The following is a 26,347-nucleotide window of genomic DNA, read 5'->3' as shown; positions in this document are numbered from 1 at the left end:
GATAGTCTTTCAGGCCATAGAGATACTCAGATCTCCCAACACAAGGGGCCCAAGGAATACAACACCAAGACATATAGTAATTAAAATGGCAAAGATCAAGGATAAGAACAGACTACTGAAAGCAGCCAGAGAGAGAAATAAGATCATAGACAAAGGAAAGTCCATCAGGCTAACATCAGACTTCTCAGCAGAAAACTTAGAGGCCAGAAGGGAGGGGCATGATGTATTTAATGCAATGAAGCAGAATGGCTTGGAACCAAGATTACTTTATCTGGCAAGATTATCATTTAAATTTGAATCAGGGATTAAATAATTTCCAGATAAGCAAAAGCTGAGACAATTTACCTCACACGAACCATCTCTACAGTGTATTTTGGAGGGACAGCTATAGATGGAAGTGTTCCTTAGGTTTAATAGCTGTCAGCAGAGGTTTAAAAAAAAAAAACACAGTAAAGAAAGTAGAACAGCTAGTGACTAAGCAAAAACAAAATTAAATTAACTCTCCCCAAAGTCAATCAAGGGATAGACAAAGAGTACAGAATATGATACCTAATATATAAAGAATGGAGGAGGAAGAAAAAGGAGGAGGAAAAAACCCTTTAGATTGTGTTTGTAACAGCACACAAAGTGAGTTAAATTAGACTGTTAGATATTAAGGGAATTACCCTTGAACCTTTGGTAACCACGAATCTAAAGCCTGCAATGGAAGTAAGTACATACCTATCGATAATTACCCTAAATGTAAATTGTCTGAATGCACCAATCAAAAGACATAGAGCCAATGAATGGATTAAAAAGCAAGACCATCTATATGCTGCCTACAAGAGACTCACTTCAAACCCAAAGACATACACAGACTAAAAGTGAAGGGTTTGAACAAGGTGCTTTGTGCAACTAATAGGGAGAAAAAAAGCAGCAGTTGCAGTACTTGTATCAGACAAAATAGACTTCAAAACAAAGACAGTCACAAGAGACAAAGAAGGACATTACATAATGATAAAGCAGTCAGTCCAACAAGAGTATATAACTGTTGTAAATATCTATGCACTCAACACAGGATCACCTACATATGTGAAACAAATACTAACAGAATTAATGGGGGAAATAGAATGCAATGCATCCATTTTAGGAGACTTCTACACACCAATCACTCCAAAGGAAGATCAACCAGACAATAAATAAGTAAAGAGACAGGGGCACTGAACAATGTATTAGAACAGATGTACCTAACAGACATCTACAGAACACTCCATCCAAAAGCAACAGGGTACACATTCTTCTCAAGCGCACATGGAACATTTTCAAGAATAGATAATATACTAGGCCACAAAAAGAACCTCAGTAAATTCAAAAAGATTGAAATTATATGAACCAGCTTCTCAGATCACAACGGTATGATACTAGAAATAAATGACACAAAGAAAACAGAAAAGCTCACCAACACATGGAGGCTTCATAATATGCTACTAAATAATCAGTGGATCAATGACCAAATAAAAACACAGATCAAGCAATATATGGAGACAAATGACAGCAATGATTCAACAACACAAAAATCTGTGGGATGCAACGAAGGCCGTGCTAAGAGGGAAATACATTGCAATACAGGCCTACCTCATAAAAGAAGAGCAATCCCAAATGAACAGTCTCACAATTAATGAAACTAGAAGAGGAAGAAAAAATGAGGTCCTAAGTCAGTAGAAGGAGGAATATAATAAAGATTAGAAGAGAAATAAATAAAATTGAGAAGGATAAAACAATAGAAAGAATTAATGAGAGCAGGAGCTGGTTCTTTGACAAAATAAGCAAAATAGATAAACCCCTAGCCAGATTTATCAAGAAAAAAAGAGAGTCTACACACATAAACAAAATCAAAAATGAGAAAGGAAAAATCACTATGGACACCACAGAAATACAAAGAATTATGAGAGAATACTGTGAAAAATTATATGGTAACAAACTGGATAACCTAGACGATATAGACAACTTTCTAGAAAAATACAACCTTCCAAGGCTGACCCAGAAAGAAACAGAAAATCTGAATAGACCAATTACCATCCAAGAAATTGAATTGGTAATCAGAAACTACCTAAGTACAAACCCCTGGGAAAGATGGTTTCACTGATGAATTTTATCAGACATTTAATGAAGATCTAATACCCATCCTCCTTAAAGTTTTCAAAAAGTAGAAGAGGAGGGAATACTCCTAAACTCATTCTATGAGGCCCACATCACTCTAATACCAAAACCAGGCACAGACACCACAAAAAAAGAACATTACAGACCAATATCCCTGATGAACATAGATGCAAAAATACTCAACAAAATATTAGCAAACCAAATTCAAAAATACATCAAAAATATCATCCATCATGATCAAGTGGGATTCATTCCAGGGATGCAAGAATGGTACATTAAAAAACCCATCAACATCATCCACTACATGAACAAAAAAAGGACAAAAATCACATGATCATCTCCATTGATGCTGAAAAAGTATTTGACAAAATTCAACATCCATTCACGAAAAAAACTCTCAACAGAATGTGTATAGAGGGCAAGTACCTCAACATCATAAGGGCCATATATGACAAACCCACAGCCAACATTATACTTAACAGCAAGAAGTTGAAAGCTATTCCTTTAATATCAGAAACAAGACAAGGATGCCCACTCTCCCCACCTTTATTCAACATGGTTCTGGTGGTCTTAGCCATGGCAATCAGACAACACAAAGAAATAAAATGCATCTAGATAGGCAAGGAAGAAGTCAAACTGTCACTGTTTGCAGATGACATGATATTGTACATAAAAAGCCCTAAAGAATACACTCCAAAACTACTAGATCTAATATCTGAATTCAGCTCAGGTGTGGAATACAAAATTAATACACAGAAATCTGTTGCACTCCTCTAGACTAATGAAGAACTAGCAGAAAGAGAAATCAGGAAAATAATTCCATTCACAATTGCATCAAAAAGAATAAAATACCTAGAAATAAACCTAAACAAGGAAGTGAAAGACCTATACCCTGAAAACTACAAGACGCTTATGAGAGAAATTAAAGAGTACACTAATAAATGGAAATTCATTCCATGCTCTTGGCTAGGAAGAATTAATATTGTCAAAATGGCCATCCTGCCTAAAGCAATCTACAGATTCAATGCAGTCCCTATCAAAATACCTACAACATTCTTCAATGAACTAGAGAAAATAGTTCTAAAATTCATATGGAATGATAAAAGACCCAGAATAGTCAAAGAAATCCTGAGAAGGAAGAATATGGCAGGCAGACTTAATGCACCCTGACTTCAAGCTCTACTACAAAGCCACAGTAATCAAGACAATTTGGTACTGGTAGAAGAACAGACCCATAGACCAGTGGAACAGAATAGAGAGTGCAGATATAAACTCAAGCACATATGGTCAAGTAATATATGATAAAAGAGGCTTGGATATACAATGGGGAAATGACAGCTTCTTCAACAGTCGGTGTTGGCAAAACTGGACAGCTACATGTAAGAGAATGAAACTTGATTATTGTCTAAACCAGTACACAAAGTAAACTCAAAATGGATCAAAGACCTGAATGTATGTCATGAAAACATAAAACTCTTAGAAAAAAATATAGGCAAAAATCTCTTGGACATAAACATGAACAACTTCATTATGAACATATCTCCCTGAGCAAAGGAAACAAAAGGGAAAATGAACAAGTGGGACTAAATCAAACTAAAAAGCTTCTGTACAGCAAAGGATACCATCAGTAGAACAAAAAGACATCATACAGTATGGCAGAATATATTCATAAATGACATCTGATAAGGGGTTGATATCCAAATTGTATAAAGAGCTCATGCAACTTAACAAATAAAAAGCAAATAAGCCAGTTGAAAAATGGGCAGAGGAGCTGAACAGACACTTCTCCAAGGAAGAAATTCAGATGGCCAACAGGCACATGAAACGATACTCCACATCACTAATCATCAGGGAAATGTAAATTAAACCACAATGAGATATCACTTTACAGCAGTAAGGATGGCCAGCATCGAAAAGTCTAAGAATAACAAATGCTGTCAAGGATGCGGAGAAAAGGGAACCCTCCTACACTGCTGGTGGGAATGTAAGCTAGTTCAACCATTGTGAAAAGTAATATGGAGGTTCTTCAAAAAACTAAAAATAGAAATTCCATTTGACCTGGGAATCCCATTCCTTGGAATTTACCCAAAGAATACAACTTCTCAGATTCAAAAAGACATATGCACCCCTATGTTTATCGCAGCACTTTTTACAATAGCCAAGATATGGAAGCATCCTAAGTGTCCATCAGTAGATGCATGAATAAAATAGTGGTGGTACATATACACAATGGGATACTATTCAGCCATAAGAAAGAAACAAATCCTACCATTTGCAACAATGTGAATCTATCTGGAGGATATTATGCTCAGTGAAATAAGCCAGGCGCAGAAAGACAGGTGCCAAGTAATTTCACTCATTTGTGGAGTGTAACAATGAAACAAAACTGAAGGAACAGAATAGCAGCAGACTCAGTGACTCCAAGAAGGGATGAGTAGTTACCAAAGGGGAGGGGTGTGGGAGGGCGGATGGGAAGGGAAGGAGAAGGTGATTAAGGGGTATTATGTTTAGTACACATGATGTGGAGCATCACGGGGAAAACAGTGTAGCACAGCGAAGGCAAATAATCTGGCATCTTACTACACTGATGGACAGTGACTGCATTGGGGTATGGGTGGGGATTTGACAATATGTGTAAATGTAGTAATCGCATTGTTTTTTCATGTGAACCCTTCATAAGAGTGTATATCAATAATACCTTAATAAAAATTTTTAAAAAATAGTTGATAGGTATTCCTATTTCTGTATTTTTTAAAAATTTTAGTATGGAGTTTAAATGTTTCCAATAAACCCTCATCTTACAATCTTAAACTTAGCAGTACTTTCTCAGAAAAAGAAGTTTTATGTAGCCTTAAGTGTCTTATTTTCTTTTGGCTCCTTCCATACTGATGTATTTCTTAAATTTTATGATATAAAGAGCCCCTTGCCTATTTTCCAGTGATGGTTGCTTTTATCCTATTTATAAATTCCTTTTATCATTTTGGTCAGAAAGTTGGATCAATCATACAAGGTTACTTGTGTTTACATCCCATTTTATTCCAAACTTTGGGCATAAAATTGTGTTAAATTAATTTCTGTAGTCTGCCCTAAGTAGTATATTCACTTTGGAGAAGTTAGAAAATTGCATTATAGATTTGAGCAGTAGTCATACTGAACTTAAGAATTATAATAATTTCACAAGAAAGTAGAAAATGGCAGTTGATTCTCATCCCTTATCTATATTCTGGTAAATACATTCAAATTTTCATTGACTTTCTAGACAATAGGTCAATAAAAATTCACTTTTTTAAAATCTGTGTTTCTCTTATTATGTAGCTTTTCATCTTCAGTCCTATATTCTTTTTTTAATTGAAGTATAGTTGACCTATGATACTGCATTCATTTTAGGTGTATAACATAGTGATTCAACAAATATATACACTACAAAATGCTCACCATAAATATACTTACTGTCACCATACAAAGTTATTACAGTATTATTGACTATATTCCCTATATTGTATTTTCATACCTGTGACTAATATATTTTTTAATTGAAAGTTTATATCTTTTATTCCCCTTCACCTATTTCACCTGTCTCCCCACCCTCTTCCCTCGGGCAACCACCAGTTTATTCTCTATATTTAGGAGATCTGTTTCAGTTTTTTTCTTATTTGTTCATTTGTTTTCTTTTCAGATTTCACATACAAGTGAAATGATATGTTATTTGTCTTTGGCTTATTTCACTCAGCATAGTATCATCTAGGTACATCCATGTTGTTGTGAATGACAAGATGACATCCTTTTTGTGGCTGAATAACATTCTATTATATCCATATACCATATGTCTTTATGCATTTATCTATTGATGGATACAGGTTGTTTTCCTGTCTTGGACATTGTAAATAATGCTGCAATAAACATATAAGTGAATAAATATATCTTTTAGAATTATTGTTTTTATTTACTTTGGGTTAATTCCCAGAAATATACTTGCCAGGTGTTTTGGTATTTCTATTTTTAACTTTTTGAGGAACCTCCATATTTTTTCCCATGATGTATGCACCAGTTATAGTCTCACCAATAGTGCATAAGGGTTTCTTTTTCTCCATATCCTCACTGACCATTGTTATTTCTTGTGTTTTGATACTAGCCATTCTGATTGTTATGAGGTGTATCTCATTGTGTATTAATTTACATTTGCCTGATGATTAGTAATGTGTAGCATCTTTTCATGTGCCTGTTGACCATGTGCATGTCTTCTTTGGAAAAATGTCTATATTCAGGTCCTCTGCCCATTTTTTAATCAGATTATTGTTTATTTGGTATTGAGTTTTATGAGTTCTTTATATATTTTGGATATTAACCTCTTTTCAGATATATCATTTGCAAATAGCCTCTCCCATTAAGTAGGTTGCCTTTCTGTTTTGTTGTTGACTTCCTTTGTTGTGCAGATTTTTAGTTTGATGTAGTCCAAATTATTTATTTTTGCTTTTGTTTTCCTTGCCTGAGGAAACAGATTGAGAAAAATATTGCTAAGACTGATGTACAAGAGATTATTACTTATGTCTCTTTTAGGAGTTTTTGGTTTATTGAAGAGACTGTCTTTATCCATTGTACATTCTTGACTCTTTTGCCGTAGATTAATTGACTGTGTAGGTGTGGCTTTGTTTCTGGAGTCTATATTCTATTCCATTGATCTATGTGTCAGTTTTTGTGCCAGTCCCATACTGTTTTGATTATTATTACTTCATGGTATAGGTTGAAATCAGAAAGCATAAAATCTCTTTTCCCATGATTGCTTTGGCTATTCCAGATCTTTTTTGGTTCCATTTAAGTTTTGATTAAATTTGTTTTAATGCTGTTAAAGATGCTTGGGTTTGCTAGAGATTGCCTTTTATTTGTAGGTTGCTTTGGGTAGTATGGCATTTTAACAATATTAATTCTTTCAAACCATGAGTATGGTATATCTTTACATTTATTTGTGTGGTCTTCAATTTCTTTCACCCGTTTTATAGTTTTCAGAGTACAGGTTTTTCACCTCCCTGGTTAAATTTACTCCTAAGTATTTTATCCTTTTTTATGCAAGTGTAAATGGGATTGATTTCTTAATTTCTCTTTCTGCTACTTTGTGATTATTATACAGAAATGCAACAGATTTATGTATATTAATTTTGTATCCTGCAATAACACTGGATTAATTTATTAGTTCTAACATACTTTGATAGGCTCTTTAGCATTTTTTATATATAATATCATCTACAAATAGTGAAAGTTTTATTTCTCCGTTACAAATTTGGATGCTTTTCATTTTTTTCTTGCCTAGTTGCTGTGACTTGAACTTCCAGTAATATGATGAATAAAAGTGGTAAGAATGGGCACCCTTATCTTGTTCCTGATCTTAGAGGAAAAGCATTAATCTTTTCACCATTGTGTTTGATGTTAGCTGTGGGTTTGTCATATATGGCCTTTATTACATTGAGATATGCTCTCTCTAAACCCACTTTGTTGGGAGTCTTTTGTGAATGGATGTTGAATTTTCTTCTGCATCTATTGAAATGATCATGTGATTTTTTATCCTTCCTTTTGTTAATATTGTGTATGTTGTTGATTAATTTGCAGATGCTGAAGAATCCTTGCATCCCTTGTGTAAATCCCACTTTTTGTTGGTTAATGTATTGTTGAATTTAGTTTGCTGATATTTTGGTGAGGGTTTTTGCATCTGTGTTCATCAGGGGTATTGGCCTATAATTTTCTTTTTTTGTGGTGTCTTTGTCTGGTTTTGGTATTAGATTAATGCTGGTTTTATAGAATGAATTTGGCGGAACTCCTTCCTACTCTATTTTTGGGGTAATTTGAGAAGAATGTATATCAACTCTTCATTAAATGTTTGATGGAATTCACCTGTGAAGTTCTGGACTTTTAGTGAGGGTTTTTAAAATTACAGATTCAATTTAGTCTGTTCAGATTTTCTATTTCTTTCTGATTCATTCTTAGAAGATTGTAGTTTCTAGGTATTTACCTATTTCTTCTAGGTTGTCCAACTTTTTGGCATATTATTTTTCATAGTAGTCTCTTACAGTCCTTTGTATTTCTGTGGTGTTGGTTTTAACTTCTCTTTCATTTCTGATTTCATATATTTGAACCTTCTCTCTTTTTTTGTGATGAGTCTAGCTAAAGGTTTATAAGTTTTATTCATCTTTTCCAAGAACCAGCTCTTAGTTTCAATGAAAGTGGAACATAAACAAAGGTGCCCATCAACACCTTCAATCCCAGAGAGAGAGTTTCAGCAATATCCTCCCCATAACACAGTTTGGCAGATGCTCTACGGTTAGTAAATGGCTTTATTTTTTGATGCAATTGTAAATGGAACTGATTTCACTTGAATTCTTGTTGTTCTTTAAACCATGTTTTTTTTTTTCTTTCTTTCTGGGTCTGTATGGCCAAATCTCTGTGCAGCTCTCTCAGTGATATCCCTCCCTACTGTAGTTTCTAGCTTGGGGGTGGAATTCCCATCATTACCATGTTTCTGTGTCTTCTGCTGTTCCCCGTGTGGCTTCTCTATCTTTTTTGTGCAGAAGCTGTTCAGTCAGTCCTCAGTTCTTTAGGAGGAATTGCTCTATACGTACATATAGGTTTGGTGTGTTCATGATAGCAGATGAGTTCAGGGACTTCCTGTGCAACCATCTGGGACTCCCTCACCCAATCCTATCTGTAATACTCTAAAAATACTAACACGTATTGTAGAAAATAACATTTATGTTTTGAAAATATTCTTTCTTGGAAGATTCTTATTCTACCACACATCCTAATACTGTCATGCAAAAGGAACTGTGCTCCTTGAGAAAAATTATGGCTAGCGTAATCATTTTTTTGTAAAGATATATTACAGCTGACTTGTTACCATTTCTTACACTTGGAGCCACTTGCCTGAGTGATGACATGATGAATAATGATAGAAAACCAGAGAATTTTGCAGTTAAAAACTTAATTTTCTTTTCTACCCCAGGGAACAAGCAATGTTAAAATGAGCAGCTGTCTAGTATTTTACATATTATTCTTATTTCAAAAATGTGTTAGTAATCTGGGAAATATAAAAGATATGCAATAGACAGGTACTTATTTTTACTTGATATGTCTGAGGTACACAAACATATAACTACCAGTCAGTGTGCAGGAATTATAAACAAATTATAAAAAGAAAGTGTGTACCCTCATTAGTCTTAAGAAAATGTTCATGTTGCTGTGCTAGGATACAGTGGACAGCTCTGGATTCTGTCAGATATACAATAGCACACATTTGCATGATTCATTCTGCTTTAGCTTATGATAGTTTCTGTCTCTAGGCTCTTTTTATTTTCTGTGAATTGCTCAAATGAGAAAATAGACATAACATAGGGAGGATAGAAAGAGAAAATGGATGGGTCAAAAACTGCTTTGGTCTGCATGTATTTTATCTTTCAGTAAGAAAATAAGTTCTGCAAACCTCTTTAAATAGTAACATAACATTCAGTCTGAACCATTCATTTTCTTTTCACTCCCTTCTTTCTATTTTTTTTTCTTTTGTGTAGTGTGCTGGTGATGTGTAGGATTTAGGGCTGAATTGGGAAACTTGTAGGCAGTGAAGAGACTACAAGTCAAACTAATATTTATGAGGAGGCTTTGGAACATCTTTGGCATATTACAGAAGGCATATGAGAGCCAGTGAACCTTAAATACAGTCCTGGATTTAGTGAAACTGTCACTGCCACAGAGCAGGATATTTCAACTGCTACAAATTTCATGTTCCTAAAGTGCCAGTGTACTCTCATCAGCTTTGAGGATATGATGTGATCAAAGATTGTTAAATTAATATGCTGTGTTCTGGATTAAGAAGGCACATGTCTAAGTAGCTTCTTCCAGCCTTCCACAAAACTAAGGAAAACATGGACAAACTGAAAACTCATTACAAAACTGAAAAGTACACACAACAAACAGCTTATAGTTGGAAACTATGAAAAGTCTTCTTTTCGTATAAGTCAAATAGAACTAGAGTTAAGAAAACCCAGTCTGGCTTGACATTATGGTACATTTAGATTTTGTCTTGTTATTTTAAAGAGAGGCAGAAAGATGATTTATGATTTTCCTGCTCTGTTGACAGACTCAGAAATTCAAGGTCTGAGCCAAACAAAAGAAAGTATTCTTTCTCTACTTTGTTACTAATCTGCACAGCATAAATGTTTTTTGCATCTGCCCCTTAGTTTTTCCCACTTTCATTTTCTCTGCTAATGATATGACCATCTAAAGACAGCAACTTTCAGAGAACAACTAGGTAGAAAATAATCAGAGACTTATGGTAGATTATGTTCCCAGAAAAATCAATGGAAAAAAATCTATACTTATAGTCACCTTGGGAAACATTTAAGCAACAAAGCTAAAGAAAAAATGCCATAAAATATCTAAATAAACAAAATCAAACCAACAAAGTTACCTGCAAATGAGTAAAACTAAAGCTATTTCTTTTCTTCCAACAAAAGGTAGAACACAATCCTGACAGAGTACTTACTACTTAACAGATGTCTGCAATCTTTTGCATGTTTTCCAGCCCCATTATAGTTAGCTATGTGATTGAGCTCTGAGAAATGACACTTCTTTGTGTGAGAAATCTTACAAGATTTCATCTCACAAAGGGACCAATGGACCCACAGACCCAGCCTAGAAAGATCTTCTCAGATCCTGAATGCAGAGTTGGAATAAATTCTTGGTCACTAAAAAAATCCCCGTATTTCCTCCTTATGTGTGCAGTGAGCACTGTTATGATAGATGGGACAAGAGAAACCCCTGGAACTTTCCTTTACCTCCAAAACAGTAAAAGAAAAGGTTTTCATATCCCTTGGCATCCTTTTTATGGCTTCTTCACAAGTTAGACTTTAGGTAAAAGGAGGGTGAGAGCAGAAGCATCTAGGCTTCTTGAGTCTTAGATTAAGAAGTCTCACAGCATCATTTCTACTGCATTCTGTCAGTCAAAGCAAGTTACAAGGCCAGTTCAGGTTCAGGGGGTGGGAAAATACATGTACTCACTGAAGGGTGCCCTGTAGGGATATGGGGAATTATTACATCCATGTTTGCAAGAAATCTACCACATCATAGAAACTGGCAATGATAAGAATATTCATTTTCACCTGACATGAATAGAAGTGTGCCATCACTGCTTTGAATTCTTGCAAATCTATGTACTCATGTAGTCTAGTAGGGGACTGATTGTTGGGAAGGGCGATTTCACATTCTCAGTCATTCCATCCCCATTCAGCCATGTACGTGTGGGCCTTGGACTTGGAACACTTCCTTGCCAGGAGATAAATAAATAGTCCACATAGCCTATTCTAGGGCTATTGCCCAGTGTGGGAATATCTTTCCCTGTTTCAGCCTCAAAGAATGCTCTTTTGAATTTGCCTGAAGCCTGTGCCTCATATGGTACCTTGCCAACCCTATTGTTATATCCATCCTCTGGGAGGAGGGGGCAGGGTCTTTCTGCTGTGGCACAACAAGGGTACAGTAGACAAAATGCTCTATGTTGGTTACAGGGAGAGACCTGCTGGCCATGGGGGACCTTTTCCTTCTATAGAAGCTGATCTTGCTCCGTCTCTTCTTTATGTAAGTAGGATGTTGTTTCACCTAGTGCTTGACTGTATTGTGTTGTTCTTGCTGACTCTGATACCAAGATGCAATGGGGAGAAGTGTTTAGAACCCTCTGAGATGAATACATGGCAAATGGCTCCAACATTGATCATTTGAATGTTTTTCAGAATGTCATACTTTGGGAGCACTATATCGATGACATCATTCAGATTGGACTGTTGAAAAATAGCATGATGCTTTAGTTGGGTACATATGTACTAGAGTTTGAGAGATAAACCCTGTTCAGGGGCCTGCCAGTTCAGTAAGTTTTGGGAGTCCAAAGGTCTTAGGCATGTTTTGTTAGCTTTTCATGAGTGGAAGGTAAAATGTTGTACTTAATACTACATACCATTAAGAAAGTAGTACAACATTTGGCAGATTTCCCTGGAAGCCTTTTAGGAGTGAAACTGTGATCCATTTTTTGAGTAACCCATAATGTGCATGTTTTGAGTGGGAACAGAGCAAAAGATTGCTCTGCAACAAGTTCAGCCTATTGCAAGCTTCTTACCATCTATCAGGTTCAGTTGTGCTCCAGGTTATCAGTGATAATTAAGGATGTCATGTGGAACCTCTGGCAAGCTACTTTGAAAGATTCATGACACAGTTCCCTAGGGTTTGGAGGGAAATTCTTGTGCTGATAACTCTTTCATTATGAGAAGCAGTTCCTGACTTGCTGTTGGTACTTGGTAGGGGCTGAGTGCTAGATAAACCACTAGACACCAAGACACTATGTAACCTGAGATGCCCACCATTCATTGGGTGTTATAAGATTTATCCATAAGATTGTGCAGGGTCAATCGCTATGAAATTTAAATATTATAATCTTGGTTAGATTCATGAAGGTATGGAAGGAACAACAAAACTGCACAGACAGGTGGCTCAGGCTCTTATGACACCTATGCAGGCTGCATTGTCATAACTGCTCCCCACACCTATGGCCTCATGGAGAGTTTCTGGTGAATAGCTGACATATAAAGAAAAAAATCTCAGATCTTGTTTATAGAGAATTCTGAAGGATAAGCTGGTACCAGCTGGAAATGATCTATTAGTATTTTATATGCCCACTGAGAGGTAACCATCTGGTGAAGGGAAATACCAGACAATAATACATAATTTTCCATTTTTCCTGGAAGAAGGCATGATCTGAGGAACTTACCCATGGGTGGCAACTAATAACCTGGCTTGTTAATCAGGAGCTTGGAAAAAAAGGATTGCATGATCAAAGGTGAGGGGGTTTGGAGAAGATGTATGTGGATGGATCTCTTGTAATGGGGTACAGAGTTGGAAGATATTGTGTCTCACATAATTTCTCATACAGATATCACCTCTGCAGAAGAAGCTTTAAAAAATTAGTTGAATTGCCTGACTTATAAATGTTGGTTAGCCTCTTTCCCCAGTCATATACCAATGTATAAAATGGCTGTGGTGGCAAGGATAGAAGCCTTGCAAAGATTCAACACCTTGGGCTTCCGCTCATCAGCAGTGATACTGTACTGCCAGTGCTGGCTGCCCAACTTAGCAGAAGCCAAGCCAGTCTGAGGACCTGATCCTCACTTCCCAGGGAGACTAGCTAACCTTCTAGAGGTAGATTAATTATATTGCCTCTCTTCCATCATGGACATAATTTGTCCTCACTAGAATAGATACTTATTCTGATTTTAGATTTTTCCCTTCTTACTCAAAATATCACTACTGAAAGCAACAGCAGCTGAGGACTTAGAGAAAGCGTTTGCATCGTGAAGGTGTTCCCTACATTGCTTCTGCCAAGGGACTTATTTTGCCACAAGAGTTCTGTAGTAGTGAGCTTTTTATTGGGATGTTCCCACTAGAGGAAGTGACAATAACCCCATCAAACTAGAAGTTCAGACAGCCACTTAGGTATTTGGGACCTTCAAACCACAGAATTAATAGACAGAGAAGGAACTTGGAGATTGATCCCTATTACAAAGGGGACAATTGGATTATTTTAAAAGTGGGAGCAGTTGATGTCATTTCTGCAACCTGGTGATTAACTGTAAAACCTCTTAGTGATTCCGTGTCTGATAGTAAATGTCAGTGAAAGAAAGAAAGAAAGCCTAATAAAGGTAGGGACACTAAGGACTCAAGACACTTCAAGAATTAAGATTTAGATTATCCCACCAGTTAAAAATGCCAACCAACTGAGACACTGCTGAGGGCTAGGCAACAAAATGGCAGAGAAATAAGAAACATAGTTACGGAGTTGGAACTAGGGACAGATCCAAAATTATAGCAGCTGTGTATATATCCTTAAGATATTTATTACTCAGTTGCTGTATCCCCTCTTCATCCACTGTTATTGTGTATTAGGTGTGTTGTTGGCACTAAATTAATTCATAAGGCATGTCCATAGGGAACCATATCCATACCTGAGTGACAAAGACTGCTTATCTTGGAGATTCTAAACTTGAACTTGATTCAAGGACTGATGGTTCTTAGTGTCTCCTCTTGTTGGAAAGAGGATGAGATTGTTTATATTTACACAATGGATGGGCCTATTAAACACAGAGCCTATTAAATATGAGTAGAATGATGAGAATGGATGCTGAGTACTAGAAGGAAGTGGACAGTGAAAGTTCTCAGACCCATTCCTTGCCCTCTCCTTGCTCTGCCATATGTCATAGGGGTCTGACTCTTGTCAACCCCCCTTGCCAGCTGGCTTCTGGCTGAGGTTTTGCCAATGATAGGCCCTAGTGGAGGATTAAAGGAATGAAGGAAAGTACCTTCCTCTGCAGTACACCTGGCAGAGCTCCATCTCTTGGTGCTCCAGTTCTGTCTGGACAGGCCTATCATAGTTATCATGGGTGACCTAGGCCAGTATCTCTGCCTCCTTCTCTTTAATTTCCCCTTGCTTTTGCTATCTCTGGGTTACTTCACTGTCTTTTATTTGGCCTCTCAGCCTGCCTTTCACCTGTTTCTAATTGAATTTAAATGCATCTAATTTCATGTATTAAATTCTTTGTGTCTTACAGCAAGCAGTGTGGTTTCTATTTTTTTTTTTTTTGGTTGGACTCTGGTTGATAAACTACTTAAATATATATATAAAAATTGTTATAAATCTGTTTTAAAAAATGAACAAAACCAATAAAAAATTATTCTCAAAATAAAAACATTATATAAAGAAAAGATGAAATAACAATTACCTGGATTTAAAACCGTAGATTAGGCCAACACAGATCATGAGAAGGTTAATAGAAAAACTGGGCACAGAAATTTAATATATTTGAAGGAGGGAGGCAATACGGAAATTATGCCATTTCACTTTTGACTCTGATTTTAATTATAATACAAGTTTAATGCAGCTTTCAAATTCTTAAAAGTTTAAAAATAAAGAATAGAAATAAGATACACATCTCACAGAAACAGAACTAAAAGCAAAGAAAATATATTTGTATACAATAAAACTGGCAACAAAAACAATGTCAATGCAGCATTAAAATCACATATAAAATAAGGTATAAGATTTAAGTAAGGCAAGATAAGTCACTTAAAAAAAAAGACAAGCCAGCATGTGAAAGGAAAAAGAAAATCTCAGTTTGGGTCAAAAGCAAATATATTTTAATACACATGTGTATTTATTAGATAAGCTCAAATACAAATAAACACAAGAAGATACGGTAGTATTATGAGACCAAGATTTTATATAAAAGCTGTTAGTAGTTGTCGGCACTCACAGTGTAAACACATATGATCCTCCTGATTTTTGTACATTTCTTCTGTCCTCAACAATACACTCTTGGTCCAGAAACATTCGACTTTACCCTCTTCAGAGATAACCCTTCAGTTATTAGTTGAAGCCCTGATGGGAGATAACAGGTGGGAGGAAGGAGAAGCCAGGGCATCCACTGGGTGTGGGGGCAGTTGCTTACTGTATGAAGTGAGGGTAGAGGTTGTCTAGTCTAACTGTTGTTCCCTAAACTGACTTTCAGGTAATCCTCTATTTTAACCCTACCTTTAGCCTCGCCTCCTGAGCTACCTTCCACTGCCAATCTTAAGCCTTTTGTGGATTTTTGCAGCATAAATAGTGATGCTTTTCTATTTCTCCACTGCTTCTGTAGGATTCAGTTTACTTAGGATTATGGTATCAGTCACCTGCTGTCTATGGCTTTCTAGCTTCCAAAGTACTATTGTGACTGCTGATCCTGTTGCCTTTGTGAGTTGCATCTTATTTCCCTGCTTGTTATCCCTGCACTGTTGTTTATTTGATCTCATGTGGGGTGGGTAACTCAAGGGTAATTCCTGGGTTCAGCCACCCATCTTTAACCAGAAAAGCCCTATTTTTCTATTCAGTTGTTCTTTATTTATGTTTTTGACTTTTAAGAATTCTCTATAAATCCTGGATATTAATCTTTTGTCTAACACAAATAGGCAACTATAATTCAGGAGTTCTATAGTTAAAGAAGGGAGAAATGGAAATTAGTGGACAAGTAGCTGTCATTGCCAGAGCCTGCTCCATGGAGTTCCCACACATCGAGGTGCTCCCTTCCTTCCATGCTTAGAATATACTCAAGTCTTCCCAAGAGGGACAACCCAAAGTCCCATACAGTGACTGTGTCCAAATCAAAATATTGCTCCTGTGGCTTACAATTCAGTTGCAGTTATGTGCAGCCCTTCTAACACCCAATAACCAATGGTAAATTTGAAGTAGTTAACTTAAAATAACACTCATCTGGAAGAGGGAAGAACAAGGAAGCACACAGCAATCGCTGCACTATAGCCATAAACATGTCTTGCTGAGAAGAACTTCAATATATCATGAATATATATGAAATTCCATCAAATTTTTTTGTTCTTGCATCTGCTAATATTGACAAGCTTTTCTCCTATAATATGTTAATGTCTGAAATAAATTAATCTGCTTTTCTAATATCAGGCCATTGTTAAATTCTGGGAATAAATGTAAATTGAAGATGATCTATTTTCTTTTACATAGAGTCTCAGCTATGGTTTAGAATATTTTGGTTAAGAATTTTGTATCTGTTCATCAAATTCAGCTGCCTGTAATTTTCCATTGTTATACTTGGCTTTCAGATTTGCAGTATCAGTAAAATAGGTTGACATTTCCCTCTTTCTAGTTTTTGGAAAAGTTTATTTAAGATTGAGATTATCTGTTCCTGAACTATTTGGTATAATTTATTTTGTAAACTTCTCTGGGCCTGGTGTTTGCTTTGTGAAAACAATTCCTCAATTTTTTAACATGGTTATGGGCCAAATTTTATTTTCTACTTATTCTTTACTCATTTTAAAATTTTACTCTGATTGGTGAGGGAATAGAATGTTTTCTTTGACTACAAAAATTAGAAAAAATGTTATCTCAATATCTGGATATTGATTTCTCATGACGATAAGGATTGGAAGGGAACAAGGCACACAGCTTCTCTGGTGTTGGTAATGTTTTCTTCCTTGATTTGAGTGCTGGTTACAAAGCTAATGCAATCTGTAGAAATTCACTGAGCTATTATATACTTTTGAATTGTTCACTCCTATATTCACATACTACTCTTATGCATTTTAAAATATTTAATCCAAAAGTATAAAGAAAAATAAATAATTACTAAAGTGATAATGGTTGCAAGATATGCATTAATGATTAAATAGGATCTGTATTAATGAAAGTTATCACTTTAGTAGGTTAAATAAAAGTATACTGATTTAATATGATAAGGCATTAAAGTTAAATAGTGATTCCTAATAAGCTCAGAAACGTGGAATATTATATTTTTAACAGGATAAAGGTAAACTCCATAAAAGAACAGATCTATTTGACCACATAAAAATTTAAAATTCTTTTCATAGTAAATTAAAGGGCAAGTGATAAATTGTGGAAAGGACCTGCTGCTTTAATGTCAGATAATGAATAAGTATCATAATAGACTTTTATAAATCAAAAAGAAAAAGTTGTTATACCTAAACAATTCACAAGAGAAAAAATTGAATATTTTTTCCATAGGCTATCATTTATAATTTTTACATTTATATTTTGTATTGTTTTGATCAGAGAATTAAAGCCTAAAGTGGAGCTTATTAAAACTTATCATGTGTTTGAAATACTATTTTAATGCACCTTCTATGGGCAGGTAAATCAGCTTAAACTTTTTGGAGGGTAATTTGGCATATGTCAATTGTCTAGAAACTGATTTATTCCTGACTTAGCAATTACATGAATGAAGCCCTAGATAAACAAACATTAATGTATAGAGATGTTATTGAATTGTTTTATTATATTACCTTTATAATAGCAAAAACTTAGACTCCAACTATGTGTCAATATGGGATTGATAGTTTTTCAAATTAGAATCCTGTTCTTGATGAGTGCTAAATGAGATGATATAAATTTCTATTGTTAAGGAGAGGAGATTGAAGATGGCGACGTGAGAGGTGAGAAAGAGACCTCCTCCCCAAACCATGTATAATATGAACATTATAGTTAATCCAACTAATCCTAAAAGAGCAACAGGAAAGAAGGCTGCACCAGACTGCATACAGCTGAGAAAAGAAGAGACCTCGCAGAACAGGGTAATATGCCATAGCTGTGATCCAGTGGGACCCAAGCCCTTCCCCCACCCCAGCTCACCAGCAGGAGAAAGAGAAATGGAACAGGGAGGGGATGGAAGCCTAGGACTGCTGAATACCCAGCTCTGGAGATCTGCTCTGGGAGCACAAACCTACATTACATGGTGCTTTGGAGATTACTGAGGTTGGAAAACTAAGACAGGCAGAATTCTTGGATAGACTGAGATTTCAGCCACTTGTAGAAAGCAGGGATCCACATCTGGCTGCTCTGGGACAAAAGAAATACAGGCATTCTGAGAAACTTCTGGACAGCAAAAGGGCTGCTAAAGGTGCAAGGATGGCATAGAGTTTGCTGATCAGGAGAATGGACAGGTGGACAAAATTGTGCGCACTCTGCTTATCAGGTGGGGAACATTCAAGAGCTTTAAGTGTTCCATCCCCCTCGCTGGCTACACAGCACCGAGGTCCACCATGGTAATATGCAGCCTCCTGTGCCTGCCTCCCAACAGGCACCAACTCACAAACCAGAAGTTCCTGCCCTGGCATCAGGCCAGCCAGAGGGAGGCCCCACCTATGGCAGCTACCAATGCAAAGCATAGAGGCTTATACCTGTGCACTCAGTGCACTGATTCTGGCAGTAGAGACAGGCATAGCAGCCAGAGAGTGGAAACAGCTCTTTCCTCATCCCAGGTACCAGTGCCCCTCCAGTGTGACCTGTGACATCACTCCAGCGTTGAACAGCTCCAGACAGTAGAGCTTCTAGGCACTAGAGGGTGCAACAACAAATGTTGCACAGCCCCAAGACATATAATTAAAATGGTAAAGATTAAGGATAAGGACAGATTATTCAAGCAGCCAAAGAGAGAAAATAGATCACATACAAAGGGAAGCCTACCAGGCTATCATCAGACTTCTCAGCAGAAACCTTACAGGCCAGAAGTGATTGGTATGATATATTTAATGCAATGAAGCAGAAGGGCCTCAAACCAAGAGTACTCTACCCAGAAAAATAATCATTTAAACTTGAAGGAACAACTAAACAATTTCCAGATAAGCGAAAGTTGAGAGAATTTACCTCTCACAAACAGTGTATTTTGGAGGGACTGCTATATATGGAAGTGTTCCTAAGGCTAAATAGCTGTCACCAGAGGAAATTAAACCACAGTAAAGAAAGTAGAACAATTAATTACTAAGCAGATGCAAAATTAAATCAACTACCCTCAAAGTCAGTCAAAGGATACACAAAGAGTACAGAATATGATACCTAAAATATAAAGAATGGAGAAGGAAAAAAAAGGATAGGAGAAAAAAAAGAACCTTTAGGTTATGTTTGTAATAGCATACTAAGTGAGTTAAACTGGACTGTCAGACAGTAAGGCAGTTACTCTTGAGCCTTTGGTAACCACAAATCTAAAGCCTGCAGTGGTGATAAGTACATACCTTTCAATAATTACCCTAAATGTAAATGGACTGAATGCACCAATCAAAAGACATAGAGTCACTGAATGGATAAAAAAACCAGACCCATCTATATGCTGCATACAAGAGGCTCATTTCAAACCCAAAGACATGCACAGACTAAAGGTAAGGGATAGAAAAAGATATTTCATGAAACAAATAGGGAGGAAAAAAACAGCCGTTGCAGTATTTGTATCAGATGAAACAGACTAGAAAACAAAGAAAGTAACAAGAGACAGAAAAGAACATTACATAAAGATAAAGCAGTCACTGCAGCAAGAGATAATAACCATTATAAATATCTATGCACCCAAATAGTAACACCAACATAGGTGAAACAAATACTAGCAGAATTAAAGGGGGAAATAGAATGCAGTATATTCATTTTAGGAGATTTCAACACAACACTCACTCCAAAGGACAAATCAACCATACAGAAAATAATTAAGGAGACAAAGACACTGAACAAGACATTAGAACAGTTGGACTTAATAGACAACCACAGATCACTCTACTCAAAAGCAGCGAGACACACATTCTTCTCAAGTGCACATGGAACATATACAAGAATAGATCATATATTAGGCCACAAAAAAGAGACTCAGTAAATTTTAAAAGATTGATGTTGTACCAACCAGCTTCTCAGACCACAAAGGTATGAAAGTAAAAATAAATTACTCAGAGAAAATGAGAAAGCCTATAAACACATGGAAGCTAAACAACATGCTCCTAAATAATCAATGGATCAATGACCAAATTGAAACAGAGATCAAGCAATATATGGAGACAAATGACAACAGTAATTCAACACCACAAAATCTGTGGGGTGCAGTGAAGGCCATGCTAAGAGAGAAGTATAATGCAATACAGCCCTACCTCAGGAAAGAAGAACAATCCCATATGAACAGTCTAAACTCATAATTAACAAAACTAGGAAAAGAAGAACAAACGAGGACCAAAGTCAGTAATAGGAGAACACAATAAAGATCAGAGCAGAAATAAATAAAATCAAGAAGGATAAAACAATAGAAAGAACTAATGAAAACAGGAGCTGGTTCTTCAAGTAAGTGAACAAAATAGATAACCCCCCAGCCAGACTTATCAAGAAATAAAGAAAGTCTACACACACAAACAGAATAAGAAATGAGAAAGGAAAATCATGACGGGCACCACAGAAATACAAAGAATTATTAGCAAATACTATGAAAAATTGTATGCTAACAAACTGGATAACCTAGAATAAACAAAACTTTATAGAAAAAAACAACCTTCCAAGCCTGACCCAGGAAGAAACAGAAAATCTGAGCAGACCAATTACCAGCAATGAAATTGAATTGGCAATCAAAAAACTACCTAGGAACAAATATCCTGGACCAGATGGCTTCACCACTGAATTTTATCAAACATTTAGTGAAGACCTAATACCCATCCTCCGTAAAGTTTCCTAAAAGTGGAAGGGGAGGGAATACTTCCATACTCGTTCTTTGGGGCCAGCATCACTCTTATTTCAAAACCAGGCAAAGAAACCACAAAAAAAGAAAATTACAGACCAATATTCCTGATGAACATAGATGCAAAAATCCTCAACCAAATATTAGCCAGTTGAATTCAAAATTATATGAAAAAGATCACACATCATGATCAAGTGGGATTAATTACAGGGACACAAGAATGGTGCATTAAAAAATCCAACAACATCATAGACCACATCAACAAAAAGGACAAAAACCACATGATTATCTCTATAGATGGTAAAAAAGCATTTGACAGAATTCAACATCCATTGGTGATAAAAACTCTCAACAAAATAAGTATATAGGGCAAGTACCTCAACATAATAAAGGCCATATACAAAAAACCCAAAGCCAACATCATACTTAGTAGCAAGAAGCAAAAAACTTTTCCTTTAAGATCAGGAACAAGAGAAGGATGCCCACTCTCCCCACTTGTATTCACCATAATTCTCGTGATCCTATCCATGGCTCTCAAAAATAAAAGGCATCAAATTGGAAAGGAAGAATTTTAACTGTTACTGCTTTCAGATGACATGTTCTTGTACATAAAAAATCCTATCCTAAAGAATCCACTCCAAATGAGTAGATCTAATATCTGAATTCAGCAAAGTTGCAGGATACAAAATTAATACACAAAAATCTGTTGCATTCCTGTATATAGGTAAAGTAGCTGAAAGGGAAATCAGGAAAACAGTTCCATCCACAATTGCATCTAAGAATGAAATACCTAGGAATAAACCTAACCAAGGAGTTGAAAGACCTATATTCTGAAAACTACAAGACACTCATGAGAGAAATTAAAGAAGACACCAAGAAATGGAAACCCACCCTGTGCTCATGTATAGGAATAACTAATATTGTCAAAATGGCCATCCTGCCTAAAGCAATCTACAGATTCAATACAATCCCTATCAAAATACCAACAGCATTCTTCAATGAACTAGAACAAATAGTTCTAGAATTCATATGGAACCACAAAAGACCCTGAATACCCAAAACAATCCTGAAAAGGAAGAATGAAGTTGGGGGAATTATGCTCCTCAATTTAAAGCTCTACAACAAAACCACTGTAATCAAGACAATTTAGTACTGGCACAAGAACAGATCTGTAGACCAATGGAACAGAATAGAGAGCCCAGATAGAAACCCAAGCATACATGTTAACTAATATACAATAAAAAGGAGCCATGGATATACAATGGGGAAATGACAGCCTCTCACAACTAGTGTTGGCAAAACTGGACAGCTACCTGCAAGAGAAGGAAACTGGAATATTATCTAACCCCATACACAAAAATAATCTTGAAATGGATAAAAGTTATGATTGTAAGCCATGAAATCATAAAACTCTTAGAAGAAAACAAAGGCAAAAATACCTTGAATATAAACAAAATATGAGCAACTTTTTCCTGAACGCACCTCCTCGGGCAACAGAAACGAAAGCAAAAATGAACCACTGGGACTACATCAAGCTAAAAGGGTTCTGTATAGCAAAGGACACCATCAGCCGAACAAAAATGCATCCTACAGTATAGGACAATATATTTGTAAATGACTTATCCAGCAAGGGGTTAACATCCAAAATATATAAAAAACTCACATGCCTCAACACCCAAAAAGCAAGTAACCCAATTAAAAAATTGTTGGGGAAGATGAACAGACAACTCTCCAAAGAAGAAATTCAGATGGCCAACAGGCACATGAAAAGATAGTCCACATTGCTAATTATCAGGGATATACAAATTAAAACCACAATGAGATATAACCTCATACCAGTTAGGATGGCCAACACTGAGAAGAAAGGAACAACAAATGCTGGTGAGGATGCAGAGAAAGGGAAACTCTCCTACCCTGCTGGTGGAATGTAAACTAGTTCAGCCATTGTGGAAAGCAGTATGGAGGTTCCTCAAAAAGCTGAAAAGAAATACCATTTGACCCAGGAATTTCACTGCTAGGATCTTATCTAAAGATAGGAAGATCTCAGATTCAGAATGACATATGCACCCCTATGTTCATAGCAGCACTATTTACAATAGTCAAGGTGTGGAAGGAACCTAAGTGTCCCTCAGTAGATGAATGGATAAAAAGAGGTGGGACATATACCCAACGGAATACTATTCAGCCATAAGAAAACAAATCCTGTCATTTGCAACAACATGGATGAAGCTAGAGGGTATTATGCTCCGTGAAATAAGTCAGGCAGAGACAGACAAATACGAAATGATTTCCTGGATCATTTGTGGAGTATAACAATGAAGCAAAACTGAAGGAACAAAATAGCATCAGACTCACAGACTCTATAAGAAGGGACTAGCAGTTACCAAAGGGGAGGGATGGAGAGGGCAGGTGGGGAGGAAAGGAGAAGGGGATTGCGGAGTATTATGATTAGTTCATATGGTGTGTGGGGGAGGTCATGGGTAATATACAGTGTAGCACAGAGAGGACAGGTAGTGACTCTGTGGCATCTTACTATGCTGATGGACAGTGACTGCAGTGGGGTGTGGGTGGGACTTGATAATATGGGTGAATGTAGTAACCACATTGTTTTTCTTGTGGAACTTTCATAAGAGTGTATATCAGTGATACCTTAAAAAAGTAAATAAATTGTATTTTCCTAAAAAGCTGTTCATTCCTTTTAGATCATCTAATTTGTTAGCATATAATTTTTCATACTATTCTTTAATAATTCTTTGTATTTCTGTGGTATCCTTAGTGATTTTTCCTTTTTCATTTCTGATTATGTTTGAGACTTTCTTTTTTGTGGATAAATCTGGCTAGGCGTTTATCTGTTTTGTTTATTTTCTCGAAGAAGCAACTCCTGGTTTCATTGATTCTTTTATTTTTTTATTCTTTTAGAAATAAATAAAATAATATAAATTAATAAATTTTATTTATTTCTTCTCTGATCTTTATTATATCCCTCCTCTTACTGACTTTGGGTATCATTTGTTCTTCTTTTTCCAGTTTCATTAATTGTGAGTTTAGACTGTTCATTTGGGATTGTTCTTCTTTCTTGAGGTAAGCCTGTATATTGCAATATACTTCCCTCTTAGAATGGTCACCCTTGCACCCCACAGATATTGGGGCATTGAGCTGTTGTTTTCATTTGTCTCCTTATATTGCTTGATCCCTGTTTTTATTTGGTCATTGATCCATTGATTATTTAGGAGTATTTTGTTGATCCTCCATGTGTTTGTGGGCTTTTATGTTTTCTTTCTACTATTTATTTCTAGTTTCATACCTTTGTGTTCTGAGAAGCTGGTCAGTACATTTTCAATCCTCCTGAATTTACTGAGGATCTTTTTGTGGCCTAGTATGTGATCTATTCTTGAAAATGTTACATGTGCACTTGAGATGTATGTGTATCTTGCTGCTTTTGGGTGGGGTGTTCTGTAGACATCTGTTAAGTTCTTCTATTCTAATGTGTTGTTCAGTGCCTCTGTCTCCTTACTTATTTTCTGTGTGGTCAATCTGTCCTTTAGAGTGAGTGGTGTGTTGAACTCTCCTAAAATGAATGCATTTAATTCTCTTTCCCCATTTAATTCTGTTAGTATTTGTTGCATATATTTGGGTGCTCCTATGTTGGGTGCATGGATATTTAAAATGGTCATGTCCTCTTGTTTGACTAACCCCTTTATCATTAAATAATATCCCTCTTTGTCTCTTGTTACTTTCTTTGTTTTGAAGTCTATTTTTGAATCTGATACAAGTATTGCAACTCTTGCTTTTTCTACCTCTTATATGCAAGAAGTATCTTTTTCCATCCCTTCACTTTTTGTCTGTGTATGTATTTGGGTTTGAAGTGAGTCTCTTGTAGGCAGAATATAGACAGGTCTTGTTTTTTTTTAATCCATTCTGTAACCCTATGCCTTTTGATTTGTACATTCTGTCCATTTGCATTTAGGGTGATTATCGATAGGTATGTACTCATTGCTATTGCAGGCTTTAGACTCATGGTTACCAAAAGTTCAAGGGCATCTTCTTTACTATCTAACAGTCTAACTTAACTCACTCAGTATGCTATTTCAATCACAAGCTGATGGGATTTTTTCCTACCTTTTTTTTCTTTCTCCTCCACTCTTTATTTATTAGGTGTCATATTCTGTACTCTTTGTGTATCCCTTGACTGACTTTGTGGTTAGCTGACTTAATTTTACTTTGCTTAGGAATTAATTGGTCTACTTCCTTTATGGTGGTTTTGTTTTCTCTGGTGAGAACTATTTATCCTTGGGAGCACTTCCATCTGGAGCAGTCCCTTTAAAATACAGCATAGAGATAGTTTGTGTGAGTAAATTCCCTCATGTTTTGCTTACCTGGAAATTGTTAAATCCCTCCTTCAAATTTAAATGATAATCTTGCTGGGTAGATTATTCTTGGTTTGAGGCCTTTCTATTTCATTGCATTAAATATGTCATGCTACTCCCTTCTGGCCTGTCAGGTATCTGCTGAGAAGTCTGATGATAGCTTGATGGGTTCTCCTTTGGAGGTTATCTTTTTTCTGTCTCTGACTGCTTTTAATATTCTGTCCTTTTCCTTGATCTTTGCCATTTTAATTATTATATGTCTTGGTGTTGTCTTCATTGGGTCCCTTGTGTTTGGACATCTGTCCACTTCCATGGCCTGAGAGACTATTTCCTTCCCCAGATTGGGGAAATTTTCAGCAATGATTTCCTCAAGGACACTTTCTATCCCTTTTAGTCTCTTCTTCTGGTACCCCTATAATGCGAATATTGTTCTGTTTGGATTTTTAGCACAGTTCTCTTATTAATCTTTCATTCCTAGAGATCCTTTTTTTTCTCTGTGCATCTGCTTCTTCTGCTTCTTTGTATTCCTTTTCTTTAATATATATTTCTTTTACCATATACTCTATCTCCTTTAATCTACTTTTAAATCACTCCATTGTGCGTTTCATTTCAGATTCTATAGTTTAAAATTTTCTGTCTCTTTCTTGAAGTCCTCACTGAGATCTTGAAAATTTTTCTGTAGCTCTGTGAGCATGTTTATGATTTTTGTTTTGAAATTTTTGTCAAGAAGTTTGTGATTTCAGGTTCATGTAGACCTCTTTCTGA

At 36.1% G+C, this 26,347-nt stretch overlaps 1 long non-coding RNA gene across 2 annotated transcripts in view; it reads left to right on the top strand.

Annotated features, from left to right (window-relative positions):
* The window catches only part of LOC140849377 (uncharacterized), a 92,774-nt gene that overhangs the window by 55,100 nt on the left and 11,327 nt on the right, over positions 1-26,347 (top strand). The window contains exon 2 of one of the 2 annotated variants that reach the window (XR_012131109.1): positions 11,682-11,751. The exons of the other annotated variant lie outside the window; for it this stretch is intronic. This is a non-coding gene — a long non-coding RNA (uncharacterized lncRNA). The remainder of the gene's footprint in view (positions 1-11,681; positions 11,752-26,347) is intronic. 2 annotated transcript variants of the gene reach the window in all.

The sequence above is a fragment of the Manis javanica genome, chromosome 5 (assembly GCF_040802235.1).
Source record: "Manis javanica isolate MJ-LG chromosome 5, MJ_LKY, whole genome shotgun sequence".
Lineage (NCBI taxonomy): Eukaryota > Metazoa > Chordata > Mammalia > Pholidota > Manidae > Manis > Manis javanica.
Note: the sequence above shows the minus strand (reverse complement) of the source record. Positions and strands in the feature narration are given on the sequence as shown.